The sequence below is a fragment of the Urocitellus parryii genome, chromosome 12 (assembly GCF_045843805.1).
Source record: "Urocitellus parryii isolate mUroPar1 chromosome 12, mUroPar1.hap1, whole genome shotgun sequence".
In the NCBI taxonomy this organism is placed as follows: Eukaryota; Metazoa; Chordata; class Mammalia; order Rodentia; family Sciuridae; genus Urocitellus; species Urocitellus parryii.
The window spans coordinates 74,912,485-74,934,568 of record NC_135542.1 but is presented as its reverse complement, the minus strand read 5'-3'; the positions used below and the strand labels follow the sequence as shown (position 1 = coordinate 74,934,568).

At 37.5% G+C, this 22,084-nt stretch overlaps 1 long non-coding RNA gene across 1 annotated transcript in view; it reads left to right on the top strand.

Moving 5' to 3' along the window:
- LOC144249886 (uncharacterized) overlaps positions 1-4,927 on the top strand; it is a 29,578-nt gene extending 24,651 nt beyond the window's left edge. The window contains exons 3-4 of the long non-coding RNA XR_013342337.1: positions 2,905-3,105; positions 4,185-4,927. This is a non-coding gene — a long non-coding RNA (uncharacterized LOC144249886). The remainder of the gene's footprint in view (positions 1-2,904; positions 3,106-4,184) is intronic.
- Positions 4,928-22,084: the final 17,157 nt, after the last annotated feature.

Below are 22,084 nucleotides of genomic sequence, written 5' to 3'. Positions count from 1 at the left end.
ATTATTCTAATACATATGAGATGTCAATTTCCCTCAAATTAAAAATAAAAATGATAATCCCTGTGTTGATGATATGCTAAAATATAGACTCCCACACCCTGCTGGTATTTGGAACATTTTGTAAATTAATTTGGCTATAGGCCTCAAAAGCCTTAAAAATTACACATGTTGTGGGAGTTGAATAGATGGAGCACAGGGAATTTTTAGGACAGTGGAAGTATTCTGCATGATACTTATGGTGAATATATGACACTTAACATTAGTCAAAACTCAAAGAATTGTATAATACAAAGAATAACCCTTAACATAAACACTAGTTAGTAGTGTATCAATCATCTGTTGTAACCACAAACATATCATGCTAATGCAAGATGTTAATAATAGGGGAAACTATTAGCTGGAAGAAGGGTGTATACAAGAACTCTGTACTTTCTACTCAATTTTTCTATTAAGCTAAAACTGTTCTAAGAAATAAAGTTGAAAGAGAAACTTCACATGTTTTACCTACAATTCTTAAGTTATAAGCTTCTAAAAGAAAAATAAATGAGCAAGAATGCAAAGATGTAAATAAAATAATTGCCACCAGGTGTGACTTGAGAGGCTGAGACAGGAAGATCACAAGTCGGAGATCAGCAACTTAGGGAGGGCCTAAGCAACTTAGCAAGACCGTATCTCAAAGTAAAAAATAAAAAGGACTGGGAATGTGGCTCAGTGGTAAGTGTGCCTCTGGGTTTAATCTCCAGTACCCCCTACCCCCAAAAAAACATAAAATAAAATAATTGTCATTGCAAACTACTATATGATCTAGCAATCCCACTACCAGGCACATGTCCTAAGGAAATGAAATCAGTAGGTCAAAGAACTATCTATATTCTCATTTTTACTGCTGCTTTATTCATTATAGCTAGAATATGGAATTAACTTAAGTGTCCATCTGTGGAGAAATGAGTTAAAAAAAAAGATGGTACATATATTCAATGAAATGTTATTCAGCCTTTAAAAAGGATGAAATTTTATCATTTTGACAACATGGGTAAACCTGGAAAACATTATGTTAAGTGAAATAAGCCAGACATAGCACAAGAGCATCTCTTGTTGAGACAAGAGTGCATGTTCTCCCATAAGTAGAATCTAAAAAAAATTGAACCTGTAAAAGCAGAGGCTACAATAGTGATTACCAGGGGCTGGAGGTGGGTATTGGAAGAATGTTGATTAAAGAATATAAAATTTCAGTTAGACACAGGAATAAATTCAAGAAATATATTGTACATGCTGAGCATGGTGACACATGCCTGTAATATCAGTTTCTTGGGAGGCTGAGGAAGGAGGATTGTAAATTCAAGACCAGCCTGGCAATTTAGTAAGACCCTGTTTCAAAATAAACATTTTAAAATGAGAGATGCAGCTCAGTGGCAGAGTATTTGAGCATGCAAGAAGCCCTGGGTTCAACTCCCAGTACCCCTCCACACACCAAAAAAAATTGTACAATATGGTGATTATAGTTAATAAAAATGTACCGTATACTGGGGAAATTACTAAGAGAGTAGATTCTAAGTATGTACTCTACAGGAAGAAAAAAAGGAAGGGAATAAGGGAGGGAGGGAAGGAAGAGAGAGAAAAGAAAAAAGAAAGAAAGATAATTGTATAGTAATATATATGTTCATTAACTTGTTTTAGACTTTCTACAATGCATACATTTTTCAAAACATCATTTCGTACACTATAAACATAAATAATTTTTGTCAATTTTTAAAAATAAGAAGGTAGCCAGACACAGTGTCATATACCTATTCCAGAAGCTTGGAAGGGTAAAGCAGGAGGATAGCAAGTTTAAAGTCAGCCTCAACAACTTAGCAAGGTCCTAAGCAATCTAGCAAGACTCTGTCTCTAAATAAAATATTAAAAGGGCTGGGAATGTGGCTCAGTGGTTAAGCATCCCTGGGTTCAATCCCTAGTACCAAAAATAAATAAATAAGAAGGAGGAAGAGGAGGTGGCAATGGAGGAGACCACCCAAGAATAAATATCCTCAACAAGAGATGCTCTTGTGCTGTAGCTATACCTCAGCAGTACAGCTCTTGCCTAGCATGTATAACGCCATGGGTTCCATCCTTAGCACTGCCAAAAAGAAAAGAAAGAAGGAAGGAATGAAAGGGAAAGAAAAGAAAAAAAGAGATAATCCTCCAGTGGAGGAGCAAAATTATGGCAAAATCTCACTGGGAGGAGGGAGGCGGGACATGCAAGCTAAATTTGCATCTATCTGATATCTAAATCAAGATGAAACACATTTGGAGATGTCAAGGTAATCACAAAAAGAACTAAAAGTATACACTGTTAAAAGAAGTTGCCTCTGGAGAACAAATTAAAGAACACAATGAGATCCGTCAAATCCATAGTATAGGACATTTCGTAGGACAATTGACCTCATTTCTCTAACAAATCAATGGCATGGGAGAAAATGAGAGAACAAATGACATTTAGGAGACAAAACAATCAAATTCAACATGGATACATCACTCAGGATCCTTTATTTGAACAAATTTTTGACAATCAGAAAAATTTTATTATGAACTGGATATAAGATGATGTTAAACTGTTAATTTTCTGAGATCTAATAATGACACAGTGGTTAGATTTTATAATATCTTTTGTAGTTAGACATGTCGTAAAATATTTCTAGATAAAATAATATGCTGGGACTTGTAAAATAGTATAGCACTAACTCATCCTCCCCCTGAAATAGAGGGAAGCAGAGAAAACATGTTAATTGTGGTAACATGTTAACTGTGGAAGCTGGATGGTGGGTTTCATGGGGTACACAATGCCATTCTCTCTGCTTTTATACAGAGTTTTAATTTTTCCAAAATAAAACACTTGTGTTTTATTGTTTTTGTTTTTCAAAGCAGGGGCCTCTGAGGAGTGGAATGGGATTTGGGAACAGTGGTACCAGCAAGATTATTTTATTTCCTTCAGTAAATATTTCTTGACTCCCTGCAATGTGTGAGGCACTGTTAAGAATCTTGGAACAAGAACAGACAGATCAAAACCACTATTCTCCTGGGGTTCACATTCCAGTTAGGGGAAAGAGACAACCAGCCACAGACATAGTAAGTATAATATAATATGTTATATCCCAGTTCTTTTAACTTTTTATTTTCAGACAGGGTCCTGCTTAGTTGCCCCGGCTATCCTCAAATTTTTCAAGTAACTGAAATTACAGGCATTAGCCACAGCCATGGCACCCAGCTTCATAAAGCTCTTTATACCTTTATCAAGCATTTTCACTTTCTTTTTTTTAAATTTATACCCTACATAATCCAAGTCATTTTTATTTAAAATCATTATTATTCCCACTTGACAGAAAACTAAAACTCTGAAAAAGTAAATGACCTACACCCAGACCCAGAGACAGCATCTGAATTTGAAGTCACATCCTCTGATTATTACTTTTATTACAGGCATGTGGCACCATGTCCAGCATGGAAGCAGAGAGTAGTATTACTATTACTATATTACTATTATTACTCCACATTATTACTTTTATCTGTTGACTACTGTGTTAGTCAGCTTTCCATCACTGTGACCAGACTACCTGACAACAACAACTTAGAGGAAGAAAGGTTTATTTTGGCTCATGGCTTCAGATTTCTGTCCTTGGTTGGCCACTTCAATTGCTTTGGGCCTGGGGTGAGGCAGAACATCATGGTGGCAGAGTGTGGTGGAGGGAAGTGTCTCCGCTCATGCCAGCCAAAAAGCAGAGAGAGGAGAAGCAAGAGACAATATACAGTCCCCAAGAGCACAACCCCAATGACCTACTGATCACCTGCCAATAGTTACCATCATTCAAATTCTTGTAGAAAAATCTATTAAATTTTTTAAAATTTTAATTAAAAAATTAAAAAACATGACTGCTTTTCTAACTCTACTACCTTTCCATAGTTAATTGTTTCCAAGAGTCTTTTTTAATATAAAAATTAGATTTAGTCAAAGCACTAAAAAAGCTACACCTAGTTAATCAGGTAGTTCAGAAAATCTGAGGAGGAAAAGAAAGTCTCCCACCTAATCAATGTCCAAACACATTTCACAGGGACAATATGTATCCATCATCATTTTTAGTTCCAGTGGTTGTCTGTGTAGCTCTAGATAATATACTTACACCTTTATATTCTGATCTTATCACCTACAGATTTCATCTACAGACTTTATCTGTGAAGGGAAGGACTGAATTCATTTGCATCGCCTGAAAGCCCTAGGGTAGGCTCCTCATTAAGTCTGAGGCAGAGATTTGTGTGCTGGAGGTTTCCGGGGACAACTCTGGAGCAGTGATGGTGGCAGGACTGGGCTGCAGGAGGAGCTGACCTGCTGTGCAGTTGAAATAGAATCTTCAGCCCATAGCATGGGAGCTTCAGAGTGGAGAGGGCCCTTCAGAGCAGTCCTGAATTGGGATGCGTAGGCCAAGCTCTTGCACCCCACATTTGACCAGTCATTAGATGCAGTTGGGGGACATAAACTTCAGCAAGGCACCTCTCTTTGAGAACAATTCTAAAAGATCTCAGAGGTAAATTGTCAGTAGCCAGTATTTCTGGCAACTGAAAAATAAGTGTCTTGGCCCTTGTTATGGTTTCAATATGAGGTGCCTTCCAAAAAGCTTGTGTGTGAGACAATGAAGAAAGTTTAGAGGTGAGATGATTGGGTTATGAGACCTGAGTCTAATTAGTACATTAATCCCCTAATAGAGATTAACTTGGCAGTAACTGTAGGCAGGTAGGATGTGACTGGAGGAGGTTGGTCTCTGGGGGCATGTGTTTGGGGTTTATATTTTGTGAGTTGAATTTAGCTCTCTCTGCTTCCATGTTCTGCCATAATGTTCTGCCTCATCTCAAACCCCGAGGAATGGAGTCAGCCACATATGAACTGAGACCTCTGAACTGTGAGCCCCCAAATAAACTTTTCCTCCTCTAATTGTTCTTGTTCCGTCTTTTGGTTACAGCAACAAAAAAAGCTAACTAATATAGCCCTGAAGTAGGGATCCGAGCAAAGCATTATGGCATCTACCGTAGTCCACTCCCACATCTCTGGGATGTGGGTTTCTTTTTGGCACTTTGGAGGACCTTGAAAGAATGCTGGGTGACTAAATTACAGACCTTGCCTCTGCACCTGTTCTCAAATCTACCCCTGAGACTCACCATTTCTCACCTCTACTACCACCAATTTTAGATTCCCCTCACCTTATCCAGTTCCTCTGCTAGTAGAAGTGCTTTAATTGGTGTAGGGGGTGCGGAGGGGGTGCTGATATTCACCTCTGAGGAATTGCAGCCCCTGATCATCAAGGCCTTCTCATAGTAGGTTAGTTACATTGTTCACTTACTATCAAATGGGGCAGGGAAGAAAGAGATGCTCCTATGCATCAGCTGGGTGCCAAACCAGGTCCTTCTCGGCCCCATGTGAAGCAGTAACCTTTTCTTCTCCTGGTATGGGGTCTATTATTCATGGTAGGATGTGGCTCCTTTTCTGGTCTTCCCTCTTTTGCCTTCCACACACTTGCAAGTACCTGTAGGACAGCTCTGTTCCATTGTCACTTGACACTGCAAGTTCAACATCTTCAAAACTAAACTGACTATGTCTTCATCCATAAACCTGCTCTTTGTCCTTCATCCATCCAGCAACTCTTCTGGGAACCCTGCTTTATATTTGGGTCCCTCAACTCCCTCACTAGAGAGAACTGAAGGTTCTGTCAGTTGTGACATCTAGATAACGTTTAAAGTCACCCTCATTCTCCTGTCCCACAGGTGGTATCCTTGTCCAGGACTCATTCTTTCTAACGTGGACTAGTAAAAATTCTCCCCTTTCCTAGTCTTACCCACACTCCCCCCACTAATGACTCTGAGACTTAGAAGTAGAGGGTATGAGATCTAGCCTTGGAAGTGTATTAATTAGGGCCACTTAAAATCAAGAGAGAAAGTTAGTGATGAAGCTCAGTGGCAGCGCCGTTGCCTAGTATGTGCAAGACCCTTGTTTCAATCCCCAGTACCACCAAAATAAATTAATAAATAATAGGATGAAATGTGTGACATTTGCTACTAAACTGAAAGAGAAAAGAGATAAGGACTCTCAGAGGCCTTTAAAAAATAAAACAAAATCCTTTTTTCTCTTTTCTTAACTCTTCTGTTATTTACCTCCATGGGTCTAAATATATTATGGTTATTCTGCAATTTTAAGAAACGTGCTTTGGGCCTGGGATTGTGGCTCAGTGGTAGAATGCTCGCCTAGCACATGAGAGGCCCTGGGTTCAATCCTTAGCACCACATAAAATAAAATAAAATGAAGATATTGTGTCAACTACAACTAAAAAATAATATAAGAAAAAAGAAAAAAGAAACGTGCTTTGTGTGTGTGTACATGGGGGGCGGGGGCTGGTAATTGAACCCAGGGTTTCATGCACTCTGGACAAGCACTCTACCACTGAGCTACGTCCCTAACCTTATTTGTCAATTTTATTTTTTCCACTTTAGAAATTAAATATTGACTTTCTACTACTATGGAAAATGAGGATTTACCATTCTTCCCGTGTTTCCCACACCAAAATAACACATTCTTTCCCCCATCCTCCTGCATAGTCCTTTTACAAATGTACCAAGGTAATATTCAGAGCCTTCTTTTTTTATTCAATAAATATTTCTTTGAGTTGCTTTGAAATTTTCCAGAGTACACATAATAACACTCCTTAGACCCTTGTGGGTATTGCCATTTACCCCACCACTCTGTGGTACTGGGGATTAAACCCAGGATGTTCTACGACTGAACTGGATTCCCAACCCTTTTTATTTTATTTTGAGGCAGGAGGATCTAAGTTCAACTGCCCAAGTTGGCATTGAACTTAGATCCTCCTGCCTCAGCCTCCCCAGTAGGTGGAATTACAGACATGCACCACCAACACTCAGAAAAGGAGTTGCTTTTTGAGAACATTAGTAGAATTTCTGGGAAAATAGTAATAAACTCAATAACAAAAACATCAACATTAAATGTAAATTGTTAAATCAGTCTACTGATTTAACTAGTTAATTGTTACTCAAGGTTTATTTATAGAGTAGTTTATGAGCTCTGCATTCTAGTAATTGAGCTAAATACTGGGAAGTAAAGATTAATATGAACTAGTTCTATGCTGCAAGGGGTTAGTCCAATGATATCATGAACTTTCTTAACTATATTTTGCATTATTCCAGGTCATTTCTAGTTTTCTCAAGAAACTTCTGAATTCATTATTACAGTTAAGAAAATTGACATAAATAGGATTATCTACTATAGTCTATGTTTAATTTTCTCAATGATGGAATCCCTAAGCACCAGCCTCCATAGTCCTTTCTTGCTCTGGCTGGACCTGGATGGCAGGAAGAGGGCAGTGCAAGACAAGTTACTGAGTGTATGACAAAGCCCACCATAAACGGGGACCAGTTTTTGCTAACTCTTATAATATTCCTTTCCTAATAAGTAATACAGTTAAATGGTTGAGAGTAATAAGACTTCTTGCCTAAATGGTATGATTGTTACTTGTACTTTCAACAATCCCACAAGAGAAAAATCAAATCTGTATTATTAATAGTAAGAGATAAACCAAATACCAAGATTTGCATTTATTCCTTGGAAATATGGACCTTATAAGATACATATATATTTTCCAGGCACTGAAAGATGCTAGCATATAAATTATTATATAAATTATTCTTGTATTTTGGGGAATAAGGGAACCTTACTCATCGGTTCACCTTTCACCTAGAATATAGAAGTTGGTTTTGGTTTTAAAGGTGTTTGTGCTCTGGGATCTGGGAGAGTATGAGAGAACATTCTGTCTAGATTGTGCCTGTGTGGATAGAGGTGGAGGGGTGTGGAAACTACATTTATCAACAGGACTCTTAGAACATTATGTGAGTTTTTGGATGGCTGGCCAGCCTCCTAACATGTTTGTGTAGAGAGTTGTTTTCCATGATCTGTTTGACTTTTTTAATCCTCCTGGATTCACTGTTCTTTCCTGTCACTGTTTACTTGCTGACCACTCCAATAATGGCTGTTCTCTGTAAACTCAAGACGGATTTCTTTTGAAAATAACAACCCACTGGGACTTGTTCCAGTCAAGCATTCTGAGCCAGCTGTGGGAATTAAATCTTTGCTGCTCACAGATAAAATGTAATTGAACAAAGAAAGACAGGTGTGCTGCTCCTAGAACTCCAACTAGAATGGGAAATGAAGATAATGTGTCAACTTCACAGAGACGATGCCATTGCCATCGTCTCTGTCTCAGATTTATTAATTAGCCCCCATGAAAGATATCATTCACAAGCTGACCCCTGGCTCGTGGTTGCAGGCTAGCATTTGTGTTGACCTCAGGAATAGATCCTCTTACTGGGAAGACATGGGTCGCTGTTACCATGACAACACAACATGTAAGTCTTTAGGTTCTCTCTGTGTTTTCTCTGAGAAGATAATGATTACTTCTCAGTCCTACCTATGAACTTGGGTTTTGCCTACAAGACCATGAACATCAACCCATAACTCAATCACTACAAGTTTGTCAGTACCAGAAAATTTGGTGGAGATTTAGGTTGCAAACTATGGGAAAACAAGTTTAAAGACATGAAAGCCACAAGAATACAGAACATTAAGCTTAAAACTTGATCACTGGGAGAAAGTCATCCTATTTTAATTAAAAAGGACTTTTACTATTAAAAATGTGTACAAATTATGTATTCTTACCTTTAAAAGGAATAATGAAAAGTGACTTATGTTTTAAAATCCAGCTCCATCATTAGAGATCCTTTAATGTCATAACCTTGCACCTAATTACTATAATGCACCTGTTGGATCAGGGAAGGATTCAGGGAAAGCAGCTTCAGGCAGGGGTAGAGCAGAGTTTATTTTTAGGGCTCTTGTGAAGCCTTAAATGAAGCCATAGATGAATAAGTAGAAACTTGAAAAGTGCTTGGGAATTAGGCCTCAGGACTGGTGACTGCCCTATGAGGAAGCCCAAGAGAGCTTCCTGGAAGATGAAGGACATTTGGCCTAAGCATCCCTGTTGCCTCAGCTGATAGCCAAACAACCAAGAGTCATGACAGTGGGGTAGGCCATCCCAGATCATCCAGTGACCGGTCAACCCACCATTTAACCACAAATGGGTGAGTGGAATCAAGTGAGCTGACTTAGAACAGGGACCCACCCATCTGTTAACATCAACAGATCTATAAAATCCTAAGCAGATACTTAGTCAAAAATGGAAAATTTCTCCTGCCAGTGATATGCTTGAAAATGCAATATTGGCAATTATAAATACATCATACTCTTTTTCTTTTTTGATAGGGATAATTTGAAATAGAATTTATCAAAATTCCAGTATTTACAGAGCATAAATTATAGTAGTCCTACAAAACAACTGAGAAGTCAAATGTATGTAGTCCCCCAAATTTATACCAATTAGGATAACATGAAATTCACAGAGGGCATTGAGGACAACTTGTAACTATATGTGATTAACTCAAAGTGTATTTAAGATTATCATTTCAAGAAAATCTGAAATGTTCTAAAATTTTATGAGCTACATATGAAATGCATTAGAGGTTTTCTCAAATTTGACAAACCTATACAATTTGCATGACAATATAGTAAAATGCTGTAAAACTGAAAGACACTTTTAAGCTTTTATCAAATCAAAACAAATTTGTTCAGGCATGGTGGCACAGGCCTATAATCCTACCAGCGCAAAAGGCTCAAGGCAGGAGGACCACGAGTTCAAGGCCAGGCTCAGCAGTTCAGCAAGATCCTGCCTCAGAATTAAAAAAAAAAAGACTGAGGATGTAACTAAGAGGTAAAGCGCCCCTGGGTTCAATCCCCAGTACCAAAAACAAAAAACAAATTTGGACCACATGGAAGAGAAAACATTGAAAACATTGGTACTGTAAGAGGGGTCCCGCGGAGCGTCGGAGGGAGAGACCACACAAGAGACTTACTCCATGCAATTGGCAAAAGGGGATTTATTGGGGATCCATTCCAGCGCGCTGGGGCTCCGTGCTTACTCAAGAAGGGAGAGCAGCCCAGAGCCCAGAACGGAAGTCAGGTGGGGCTTAAGTACACTTTTTGGAGAGGGCGGTGGGCTTTGCATACATCAGAACAAATCATCATGAGGCGCAGGGAAATTGAACAACAACTCTGAGACGTGATTGGCACATTCATTGGCGGGCGAGGGTGATTGGTCATTCGTAAGCGGGTTACACATTCAAACTGATTGGTTCAGGCCCTGTGAGGAACTGCACAGGGCCCTAGGCTAAATGGCCAGTAGGGCGTTGTTTTAACTATCTCAGGAATTCCAAGTTCTGGGTGTAACAGAGGAACTTAATAATACCTAATCTTTTACATTCAAGCTTTCCAGCTTAGAAACTTTACCCTTTCAGTACTAAGATTACAAAATCTCTGTAGTGCTAATATAAAATTATTGTTTTATGAAGAAGACATCAAAGAAACTGTATCCCAGCAAGTAGGAAAAAAAGTACCAGGGAGATGTGTCAGGCAGATAGTAAAACAATCAAAATATTGTTGTTTTAAATTTGGGAACAATTATGATATCCTGAAAAAAAACAGAAAGTAATTCAAATTGAACATAGGTTGTATTTACTTTGTGCACAAAGAAAAATACATTGTTAAAAATCTAGTTTATACATGTGTATGTGTAGGTTGTTAAAACTGAGTACTTCTAGATGTTTATTTTCAAATAATACCATGCAGAAGACCCTGAAAACTCAGGTTCTGGTTTAGAGTTAAGTAGAAATAGTTTATAGAAATAGTTTAATCTTCATGCTCAGAGAGGTGAATTACTAAGACAACTTTTGGGACTCAGTATACACAACTTGTAGGTGTTATTGCCCTCACATTGCAAGGAACTGTACTGGACAACTCCAGAGGGATCCTGATCTGTCCACTACCTCTATTCCAGGCCTAGTTAACGGGCTGCTGTGCCTTCTTTCTCCCTTCATGATCCATCTCCAGGCCCACAGTTCAAAGTCCCTTCTCTAAGACATCACAGTCTTCCCCATCCCCTGACCCAGCTGGTCTGGAAAATTCAACTGAAATCTTCCAAATGAGTTCCTATATATAAAAATAAACAAAACTTTCATGCTGGTTAATGTTTTCTATCCTCCCTCCCCACCCTATACCCCACCCTCTCTCTATATATATGCACTCAATCACTGAGCCACATCCCTAGCCTTATTTTATATTTTATTTAGAGACAGGGTGTCACTGAGTTGCTTAGGGCCTTGTTTTTTCTGAAGCTTGCTTTAAACTCTCCATCCTCCTGCCTTAGCCTCCCTCCCAGGCCACTGGGATTACAAGTATGCACCACCATGCCCGACCAATATATATATATATATATATATTTGAAGCATTTTTTGATCTTTTTGATACATTACTGCCTGGGTACTAATGGTATGAGACTGAGCAACAGGACACCTGGCTTCTCGTCCTCTCTACCACTAACTAAAATATAAAATATGAGCCTTTTAACTTCTCTAAGCCACCACTCTGCAATCTGCAAAATAAGGAAATTAGACCAGATATATTATGTATAACTGCTAATTACACAAGTAATACATGCATATATTCTCTGTAAAAAAATTTTTAAAATAATGAGGAAACAGAGTCCCTTTAGGACTTCCTCCACCATTTTCCAACCATTCTAGGACCATGTCCCCACTGTTGCCATCCTGGTATGCCTTCGTCCAGAGTGCTTGCCTTACATCTATGTAAATCCCCACCAGATTTACAATTTTACACATAAATAACTAAGCAGTCTTTGTGCAAAGAGAAAGAATTTAACTTGTGTTTAAATGTCTGTTTTTCCAGATGGGAACATAACACTTTTTAAAATGCAAAATTCACCACGTCTGCTACAAAGAACTCACAACATATAAATGTTAATAAAAGGAGAAATGTCAACATGAGTAACATTTTTAAATCTTTAGTTATATAAAAAGTTTATGAAAAGGAAAACTTTTAGAGGTAGGTATTATGTCACTTAATTATTGGGAATTATTTTTATCACGCCCATTACTAACTCTATTAATAGCCAGATTAGCTTGTCAGGCACACACTGTCCATTGAAGTTTCACTGTGAATAGCAAGCTGTACTTAGGACTGCTTTTTAGGCAAATTAACAATGCTACTTCTTAAAGTCGTCCAATCACTTGGAAAAATGAGAGATTAAAAAGAATAGGCTACTGTCATGACTAACTCTGTGTCAGTTTGGCTAGGCCACAGAGTTCACATATATGGACAAACATTATTCTGGATATTTCTGTATTTTGGATAATATTAAGATTTAAATCAGTAGGTTTTAAGTAGATTGCCCTTCATAACGTGGGTGGGCGTCATCTAACCAGCTAAGGACTGGATACAACCATAAGTCTAAACTCTCCTGAGCAAGAGTGAATTCAACAGCAGACCACCTTCAGACTTCATCTATGGTATTAACCCATCCCTGGGTATTCAGCCTGCTGGCCCTGAATGGAACTGAAAAATTCCTATTTCCTAACGACATTGTAGCCATCATAACTTTGCAGCATAATGCATTACTCCTGTGTTTGTGATGATGCTGTATAAACAAACTTCCCATGTTGCAGTTCATACAAAAGTATGGTTTTTACATTACATACACAAATACTTGATGATAAACAACCATGTTACTGATGTCTTACTATACAATAACTTTTTATTATGCTGCTGTGAACATTCATATATGAATTTTGTGGGGACATATGTCTTCATTTCTTCAGGGTATATGCCACAGAATGAAATTGCTGAGTCATACAGCACCTCCCTGTTTAACCTCTTGAGGAAATGCCATTTCCAGGAGAGCAACATCATTTTATATTTCTACCAAAAGTATATGAGGGTTCCATTTTCTCCACATCCCCACCAAAACTTATTGTACATCATTGTTATCATAATCATTTCAGTGAGTGTGAAATGTTAACTCTTTGTAGTTTTAATTATCATTCTTCTGATGACTAATGACTTCAAACATCTTTTTTTTTTTTTTTTTTTTTTTCTCAATACTAGGGAGTGAACCCAGAGGCACTTCACCACTGGTGCACATTCCCAGCCCTATTTTGTATTTTATTTAGGAACAGGGTCACTGACTTGCTTAGCGCATTCTTTTTGCTGAGGCTGGCTTTGAACTCGAAATCCTCCTGCCCCAGTGTACCTAGCCACTGGAATTACAGGTGTGTGCCACCTGCCTGGCAAACATCTTTTCATGTGCTTACTGGTCATTTGTAAATCTTCTTTGGAAAACACATCTATTAAGGCCTTTTGCTATTTTTTAATTGGATTGTCTTTATTACTGAGTTGTCATATTCTAGATACACTGTCTTTATCAGATATGTTTTGCCAAAATGTCCTTCCATTCTATGGGTTCTCTTCATTGTCTTGATGATGGCCTTTGAAAGACAGAAGTTTTTGTATATTTATTTTTGGGGAGGAGGTCTGCTCTTATTTATTTGCTCCTCTTAAAAATTCCTATTTTTGACTGGCCTCAGAAGTAGCAGTTCTAAAAGAGGACAGCCTGCATCTCTTGACAATCCATCCCTGGCATTTTTCTTTGGCTTTTTTCATTTTCTTGGCCAAAAGTTTAGCATATTGTGCAACCTCTTCCTTATTTTTCTGAGTAGCTGTTTCTTCAGAGCAACATGCCAGCGTTTGTGTTGCAGGACATGGAATAACAAGATATGGGATCTTCAGTGCTTTGGTTTGGGGTTTCTTTCTTATTTAAGGTTTTTTATTTTTGTTTCTGTACTGGGCTTTTTTGTTTGTTTGTTTGGTTGGTTGGTTGGTTGGTTTTGGAGGGGGTTGGTGGGTTGGTACTGGGCTTGAACTCAGGAGTGCTTAACCACTGAGCAACATCCCCAGCCCTTTTTTATTTTGAAACAGGGTCTCACTAAGTTGCTTGTAGCCTTGCTAAGTTGCTGAGGCTGGCCTCAAACTTGTGATCCTCCTGCCGCAGCCTCCTGAGTTGCTGGGATTATAGGCGTGCATATACCACCATGCCTGACTGTTTAAAGGTTTTCTAACAACATATTGACAGACATCATCTTTGGAGAGTGAAAATTTGTGGATTCTGCTAGCTGTAATGGATCCCAGACAATAAGGCAGAATATTCCTTAAGCCCAGGAATATTCTCCTTTTTAAAACAAATAAACAAGTTGAGAACACTCAAATTGGCATCCACATGCAAACCCAAACAGATTTGAGCCTTCTCTCTCCAGTTCTCCTTGGTCTATAACAGGAATAACCTTTCTTCAGTAGCAGGCCAATATAACCATGGGTGAGGACACCCTGCCTAGGGAAACCTTGTTTATTGTTCCCTGCACTGAATAGGACCACATAGCTCTTCCATTCTCACCCAGAGCATCAGCAGCAACTTCTGTGATCATATACTTCTCATAGAAAGTAGCAAGTTTGCTTTCATCATCCACTTTGAGTTTCTGGCTGGGAAGGAGATATTTACCTTCATCATTTTTTTCTATTTTAATATTTCTATGAAGGGCTATAAAAATATCCAGAAAAATAAATAAACATGATGCAATGAGATCTGTCCTGACATGAAGAACTTCCTTTCACTGCACTGTTTCCCTTCACAGTGGATTTCACATCACAGGAGACAGTGGTGTTGAGCCATTTCCTCTTTTATTACAAGCTGTGGGATTTCTGAATCAGTATCCTCATTCTCAGTCTTCTCACTTATAAATAAAATTAATTTTCAATACACTGTTTAGAGGAATCATATTTCTTTCTGTTCCACAAAGAGGACTTTTTTATTCCAGAGACCGTAGAGAGGAGCATGGCAACCATCATACCTGTGGGGTCTCTGTGACTGGCCTTCACTTCATCTTGATGCAAATGACTGCCCACAAGGTGAACTGAAAAGAAGCAAAAAGTTCTTAATTTTGATGACATCTAATTTATTTTCTTTTTCTTTGGTTGCTTGTGCTGTTGGTGTCATGCCTAAGAAACTATTGCCTATTCCAAGGTCACAATTAACATACATCTGTTTTTTCCTAAAAGTTTTGAACTTTTCACTCTGCTAGGTCTCTGATTCATTATAAATTAATTTTTTAATATGGTATGAGGTAGAAGTTCAATTTCATTCTCTTGTGAATAGATATCTACTTGTCCCAACACTATTTGTTTGAACAACTGTTTCCACATCTTGGAAACCTTGTAAAAAAAATCAACTAAGCAGGCAGGGGATGTGACTCAGTGGTCAAGTGCCCTTGAGTTCAATCTCTGGTCCCTAACCACCCCAAAAAATCAACTAACTATAAATTAAGAAATTACTTTTGTGTTTTCATTCTATTGTATTGATTTATATGTATGGACTTTTGCCAGTACCTTGCTGTGTTGAGCAGTGTGGCTCTATAATGAATCTTAAAGTCAGGAAGTATGAGTTTTTAAAGTCTTTAAGTTTGGTTCTTTCTCAAGATTGGGCATGTGTGAGGTCTTGAGTTCAATCCCCAGCACCACATAAAATAAAAACAAAATAAAAACAAAAAGAAGGGATTGTTTGAGTCCCTTTTATATTCATATGAATTTTAGGATCAGCTTTAATTTCCAATTTTTTATAAGGACAGCTGGAATTTTTATAGGGATTACACAGAGTCTGCAAATAAATTTGCCATTTTAGCAATATTTCTTCCAATCCATGAACATAGATGTTTTTCCATTTGTTTATGCTTTTTTTTTTTATCGCTTTCAACAATGTTTTTGGAACATAAGGTTGCACTTTCTTTGTGAAGTTCATTCCTAAGTATTTGATTCCTTTTGATTCTATTGAGTATGGAATTGTTTTTTTAACATCAATTTTGGGCTGCTAGTGTTCAGAAATACAATATATTTTTGAATATTGATTTAGTATGCTGCAACCTTGCTAAACTTGTTTATTTTTTATTTATTCTGGGGGGGGGTTAGTTTTTGTTTTTTTGTTTATTTTGATTTTTGTTCTCAATTCTTGGTGTATTTTATTTTTTTATCCTGTCATGTATTTCTTTTTTTTTTAATTCACCTTTTTTTTTAATATTTATTTTTTAGTTTTCAGCGGACCCAACATCTTTGTATGTGGTGCTGAGGATCGAACCCGGGCCGCACGCATGCCAGGCGAGCACACTACCACTTCAGCCACATCCCCAGCCCCTGTCATGTATTTCTATGACAACTTTCATTTCCGTTTTCCCCCATAGTCACTAGATGAACTTGTTTATTAGCTTTAAGAGTTTTTGTAGATTCTTTTGAATTTTCTACATACAAGATTATGCCACTTTTAAAAGAGATAATTTTACTTCTTTCTTTCCAACTAGATGCCTCATTTCTTTTTCTGCCTAGAACTTGAACCACTAGTACAATGTTGAGCTAAAGGGATGAAAGCAGACATCCCTGTCTTGTTCCTAATCTTAGGGGGAGAACTTTCAGTCTTTCACCATTAAATATGATGTTATCTGTGGGCTTTTTATAGATGCCTTTCATTAGGTTGGGCATATTATTATCATGAAAGGGTGTTGAATTTGTCAAATAAAGAATAACTTGGAGGTGGGGGGTTGCTGGGGATTGAACTTAGGGACACATAACCATTGAGTCACATCCCCAGCCCTTCTATTTTTTATCTTGAAACAGGGTCTAGCTAAGTTGCTTAGGGCCTTGCTAGGTTGATGAGGCTGGCTTTGAACTTGCAATCTTCCCACCTCAGCCTCCCAAGTCTCTGGGATTACAGGTGTGCCACACTGCACCCAACAAGAATAATTTTTTTTAATCGTTCTTTTTTTTTTTTTTTTACCTTTATTTATTTGTTTTTATGTGGTTCTGAGGATCAAACCTAGGGCCTCAACTGTCCTAGACAAGTGCTCTGTCCCTGAGCCACAACCCCAGCCCAAGAATAACTTTTTAAATTAATCTGAATTATATTTTATTTTAATTTAGATATCACTTAAAGTATAGTTTATAAAATAGCTATATTTATTTATTTATTTCTCTTTCCATATATCTCTAGGCTTACTAAAAAGTGTTTCTCTGGAACTTGGAGAATTCATCAGTTTTAAAACAGTATATGTTGGGCTGGGGATGTGGCTCAAGCGGTAGCGCGCTCGCCTGGCATGCATGCGGCCCGGGTTCAATCCTCAGCACCGCATACCAACAGAGATGTTGTGTCCGCCAAGAACTAAAAATAAATATTAAAAAAATTCTCTCTCTCTCTCCTCTCTCACTCTCTCTTTAAAAAAAAATAAAAATAAATAAATAAATAAAATAAAACAGTATATGTTAAATCATGTTGGAGTAAGGATACTCAAAGAGTTAAGTAAGTGGGTAAAGAGTCTCAATATCTGCTGTTCCTCCGTATTTTATACTGGAAACAGTATACTCTGGTTCAGAGTAAAACCCATTCTTATGAAACAACTTAACCAATGTTCAGCTTCAATTTAAATCACTGCAATGGTTTAACCCCAATTAGGATTTCATAATCATCATTTTAAAACATTTTGTCAAGGACTGGGGTTGTGGCTCAGCAGTAGAGTGCTTACCTAACACGTGAGAGGCCCTGGGTTTCATCCTCAGCACCACATAAAAAAATAAGTAAAATAAAGGTATAAAAAAATTGTCAATTATGCCTAGACTGTTGCAGATTCCAAATGTATTTTTTTCTTCAGAATTATAACATTTTAAATCTTAACTTATCTCATAGAAGTATTCTAGACTAATTGTTCCCAGCACGGTATGTTAGGAACTAATGTGTTCAAACACATAACTTGCTAATTACAATTATGCTAGTTGACTAGCTAGATTCAAAAAACTCACCCGGTAGCATTTTTATCAGCTGGTCACTCCCATCATATTGTAAATATGGCAGCAATATGTGACTATTTCCAATCATCTCATATTTCACTTTGGTTGGACAATGAGAGATGTTTATTTAAGTACCTGGGAAGGTTAGGTGGGAGTAGGAAAGACAGGTAAACTATCCCCACAAAGGACAAAACTGAATCACATTATCTCCTGGTTTAGTTATATGAAAACTTCACCTCTCTGATTTCTGTCATTGGGCATGTTTTGATGCTAACCATTTAGTATCAGGGATTCTAAAGGCAGACAATGGCAAATGTAGCTCAGTAGAATCCCAAATCAGAATTTAGCTAATTTCTGATTTCTGAAACTTCATGTGACTCTGGAGTAGGGACTGTATCTTAGTAACCCCTACACTTCCCAGATGGATACAATCACATTAATGAACAAACAGACAAAAGTTCACCTATTTATATATAACATAAAATAAATAATATTACTGACTCAATAAGAATTGACATTATGAAGCCAGATGCAGTGGTGGGTGCCTATAATCCCAGCTACTTGGAAAGCTAGGTAGGAGGATTTCTTGGGCTCAGGAGTTCAAGGACAAACTAGGTATTAAAGCAAGATCCCATCTCTAAATTAAAAAAAAAAAAATCAGGCTCATCCCACCCTTCTTGGGACTGAAGGGTGTAGCTCAGTAGTAGAGTAGCATGAAAGTGAAAATGCTTAGTAAAGATATAAAGAGCTAGGTGTAGTGGCACACATCTGTAATCTTAGCAACTCAGGAGGCTGAGAAAGGAGGGTTGCAAGTTTGAGGCCAGCCTTAGCACCCTATCTCAAAATAAAAGATAGAAAAAAGGCTAGAATGTAGTTCAGTGACAGAACAAACCTGGGTTCAGTCCCCAGTCCTCCCCTTCTCCAAAAAAAGAAAAGAAAAAGGAATCAAAACAGAAATATCAGTTTCAGTGTAATAATAAACTAAGATGGCTTATCAGTGACATATTTAACTGGAATTCTCTACCACATGTAGATAGAATGTCACCCTAAACAATGTGTGCCCACTCTCCTTCCTTCAATGTTTTGCTTAAATTATATGGGTTACACAAATTGAGTTAAACCAATTTTATGTTTAAGATAATCAAAAACATAATAAATCAATTTTTGCTTAGAGCCTTTAGACAGAAAAGGCAAGCAATTTAAATGTTAACTTGAAGGAGTGTCTGAACTGATAACTCTCTGTTGAGCATTTGTAACTCTGTTATATGGACATATCAGTAGTACTGGACATCTTGCATCAAAAAAAATGAATCACTTTCAGATATAAATCCAAAGTTGAGATGTTTAAAAAAGAATTTTAGGTACAGTTACTGCAGACTTTTCCCTTTGTGATGAGTAATATGTTAGATGGAGTTCTAGGAATACCTGAAACCCATTTTTTTCCCCTAGCAGATAACAACTCATGTTAAGTAGGTTTTTTTCTCTAAATATATTCTTCTAGTCTCATCATTCAACATTATCTGCTAAATTTAGCCACAGATGCTTAGGTTACATTTTTTTTCCATAAATGGTGTTCAGCAAAGGCATTCTAAAGTGGGAAGTACACAGTGCATGGTAGAAATAAATCCTGATTTTATTTCTGATTCTCTAACATTAGAGAATTTTTTTTTTTTAACTGGGGATTGTACACACGGGTGTTCTCCCACTGAGCTGTTTCCCCAGCCCTTTTTACTTTTTATTTTGAGACAGGGTCTTGCTAAGTTGCTTTAGGGCCTTGCTAAATTGCTAAGGCTGGCATCGAACTTGTGATCCTCCTGTCTCAGCCTCCCGATTTGCTGGGATTACAGGTGTGCACCACAGCACATTGCTGCATTGGGGATCAAGACTTCAACACATGAGCTTTTGGATAACATTCCAGATCCAAACCAAAACAGGAGCATAGATGTTATTTACCCTACACTTGACTTCCAGAAATCTAACCTTTAGGATCTCCAGTAAGTTAGCAATATCTGCATTTGCATAATGCTTCATGGGTTTTAAATAATTTCTGTAAATGTTATTCATTTAATCCATATAAATGTTATGTGATGTTACCATTTGTGGAGACAGAACTTCTGAGATGTTAAATGATTTGCTCAAGTTCACACAACTGTTAGAAAAACTAGAATTTAAAGCTCAGATTGAAATCCTATCTTTTATTCCAGGTCCAGCATTTCCCTGTATTGTGATATTATGATGGAGCTAATCTGATGTTTCAAGAAGTTTTACCCTAATTCCTTTTTTTTTTCTTTTCTTTTTTTTTTTTTTTTTTTTTTTTTTTGGTACCAGGGATTGAATCCAGGGGTGCTTAACTACTGAGCCACATCCCCATCCCTTTTTTATTTTTTATTTTGAAACAGGGTCTCACTAAGTTACTTAGGACTTTGCTAAATTGCTGAGGCTGGCATTGAACTTGTAATACTCCTGCCTCAGCCTCCTGAGCTGCTGGGATTATAGGCGTGTGTCACCAGACCTGGCACAAATTCTTAATATAAGAGTCAAATGGAGGAATCCATTGAAGAGAGTTTGGTTAATTTTTCTGGATTGATTAGAGACCCTGATGACTTATTTTAGTCACTTAAATTTTAAATTATTTAACTTCTTTCTTTATCTGATACTCCATTTATTCATTTATTTGTCTCTCTCTTTTTTAAGTTTTTTAAAAATATTTATTTATTTTTTTTAGGTGTAGATGGACGCAACACAATGCCTTTATTTTTATGTGGTGCTGAGGATCGAACCCGGGTCCCACCCGTGCTAGGTGAGCGCTCTACTGCTGAGCCACAATCCCAGCCCTGTCTCTGTTTTTATCTCTATTAGACAGGTATGTCTTCAATTTAAACATATTATAATATATAACACATCCTGGATTAATACCAGTTGAGAGAACACAGAATAAAGGAGAAGAACAAATGATAGGTCAGATGACTTTGTGAAACATTAGTTTGACATAGGCCTTGTAAAACATATCTGGGTTCAAATTCAGATTTCTAAATGTGGACATCAGTTCCCTTATGTGTACAATGGGCTCAGCAATACAATTTTCATATAATTACAGTGATAGTTAACTAAATATATGATGTGTGAGTGATGTATGCTATGTACATAGATATATATTAGGGGTTATCAGAGTAATTGGTACAAAATAAGTGCAGAATAAAAGGCAATTTTACGACTTTGGTTGGGGAGAGTTGTAAATAAGTCAGGTTTAGAAGAGATATTAAATATGGCTTACCTCACATTGAAGAGTCTGTGAGTCCAGTAAGAAGCTAATACTAGTTTTACAATTTTATGGTCTTAGGTTCTGGTGTAAGTGTTGATGATCATGGACTTTAGACAATTATTCATTCAACTGAGGATGCATAAACACGGGCCAGAGTACATTTAAATAATTTCCTTAAACAGAAAACAAAATTTAGAGTTTTCTCATGAATGGAGATGCTGCATTTTCAGCTGCAGCCTATTAAATGTTTTATTCCCCAGTTATGTGTAAGGAGCAAATCCCATGCATGACAGATGGCAGCCCAATTCTGGCTTCTCTAAACTGGTTTTTCCTCCTACTCACACCAGCCCAAGATGTGTTGAATCCAGCACTGCTGATGAATCCGGAGCACTGAATACTATTTCACAGTGTGACTCAGTTTCTTCTCTCCTCATCAGTGATAGCCAAGCACTGAAAAATGGTCTGAATTCAGAGTCTGGATCCAAAAAAAATTTATATGTAACTTGGTACACAACTGTAGCAGGTTTATGCATGTATAAAAAAGCATAGACAAGTGGATAAATCATTTTGATCAGACATGAAGTCCTTGGCAGCAATTGAGAATTTAAACAGAGTAGTTGAGCTTTAAGTAGTCAACACCCGTTCAGTAAGCAGAAAATCATGGACTAACTTTGGTACCTCTATTTAACTTCCTCCACATCCAATAATAGCTATTTTGCTTACTAAATAACCCTTAAATCCAGGCACTTCTCTCTCTGACTCCACTACAACTCCTTGTAAAAGCTAATATCATCTACCCTACATTTAATCTAGACCCTCCTCCATACAGTCTGAGAGATCTTTCAGAATGCAGACATGGTCTTGTCACCACTCCATTCCTGCTGCTTAAAAGCCTTCAATGGTTTCCTTTCATTCTTATGACTAAAGTCAAAACACATAGCATGGACTATGAATCA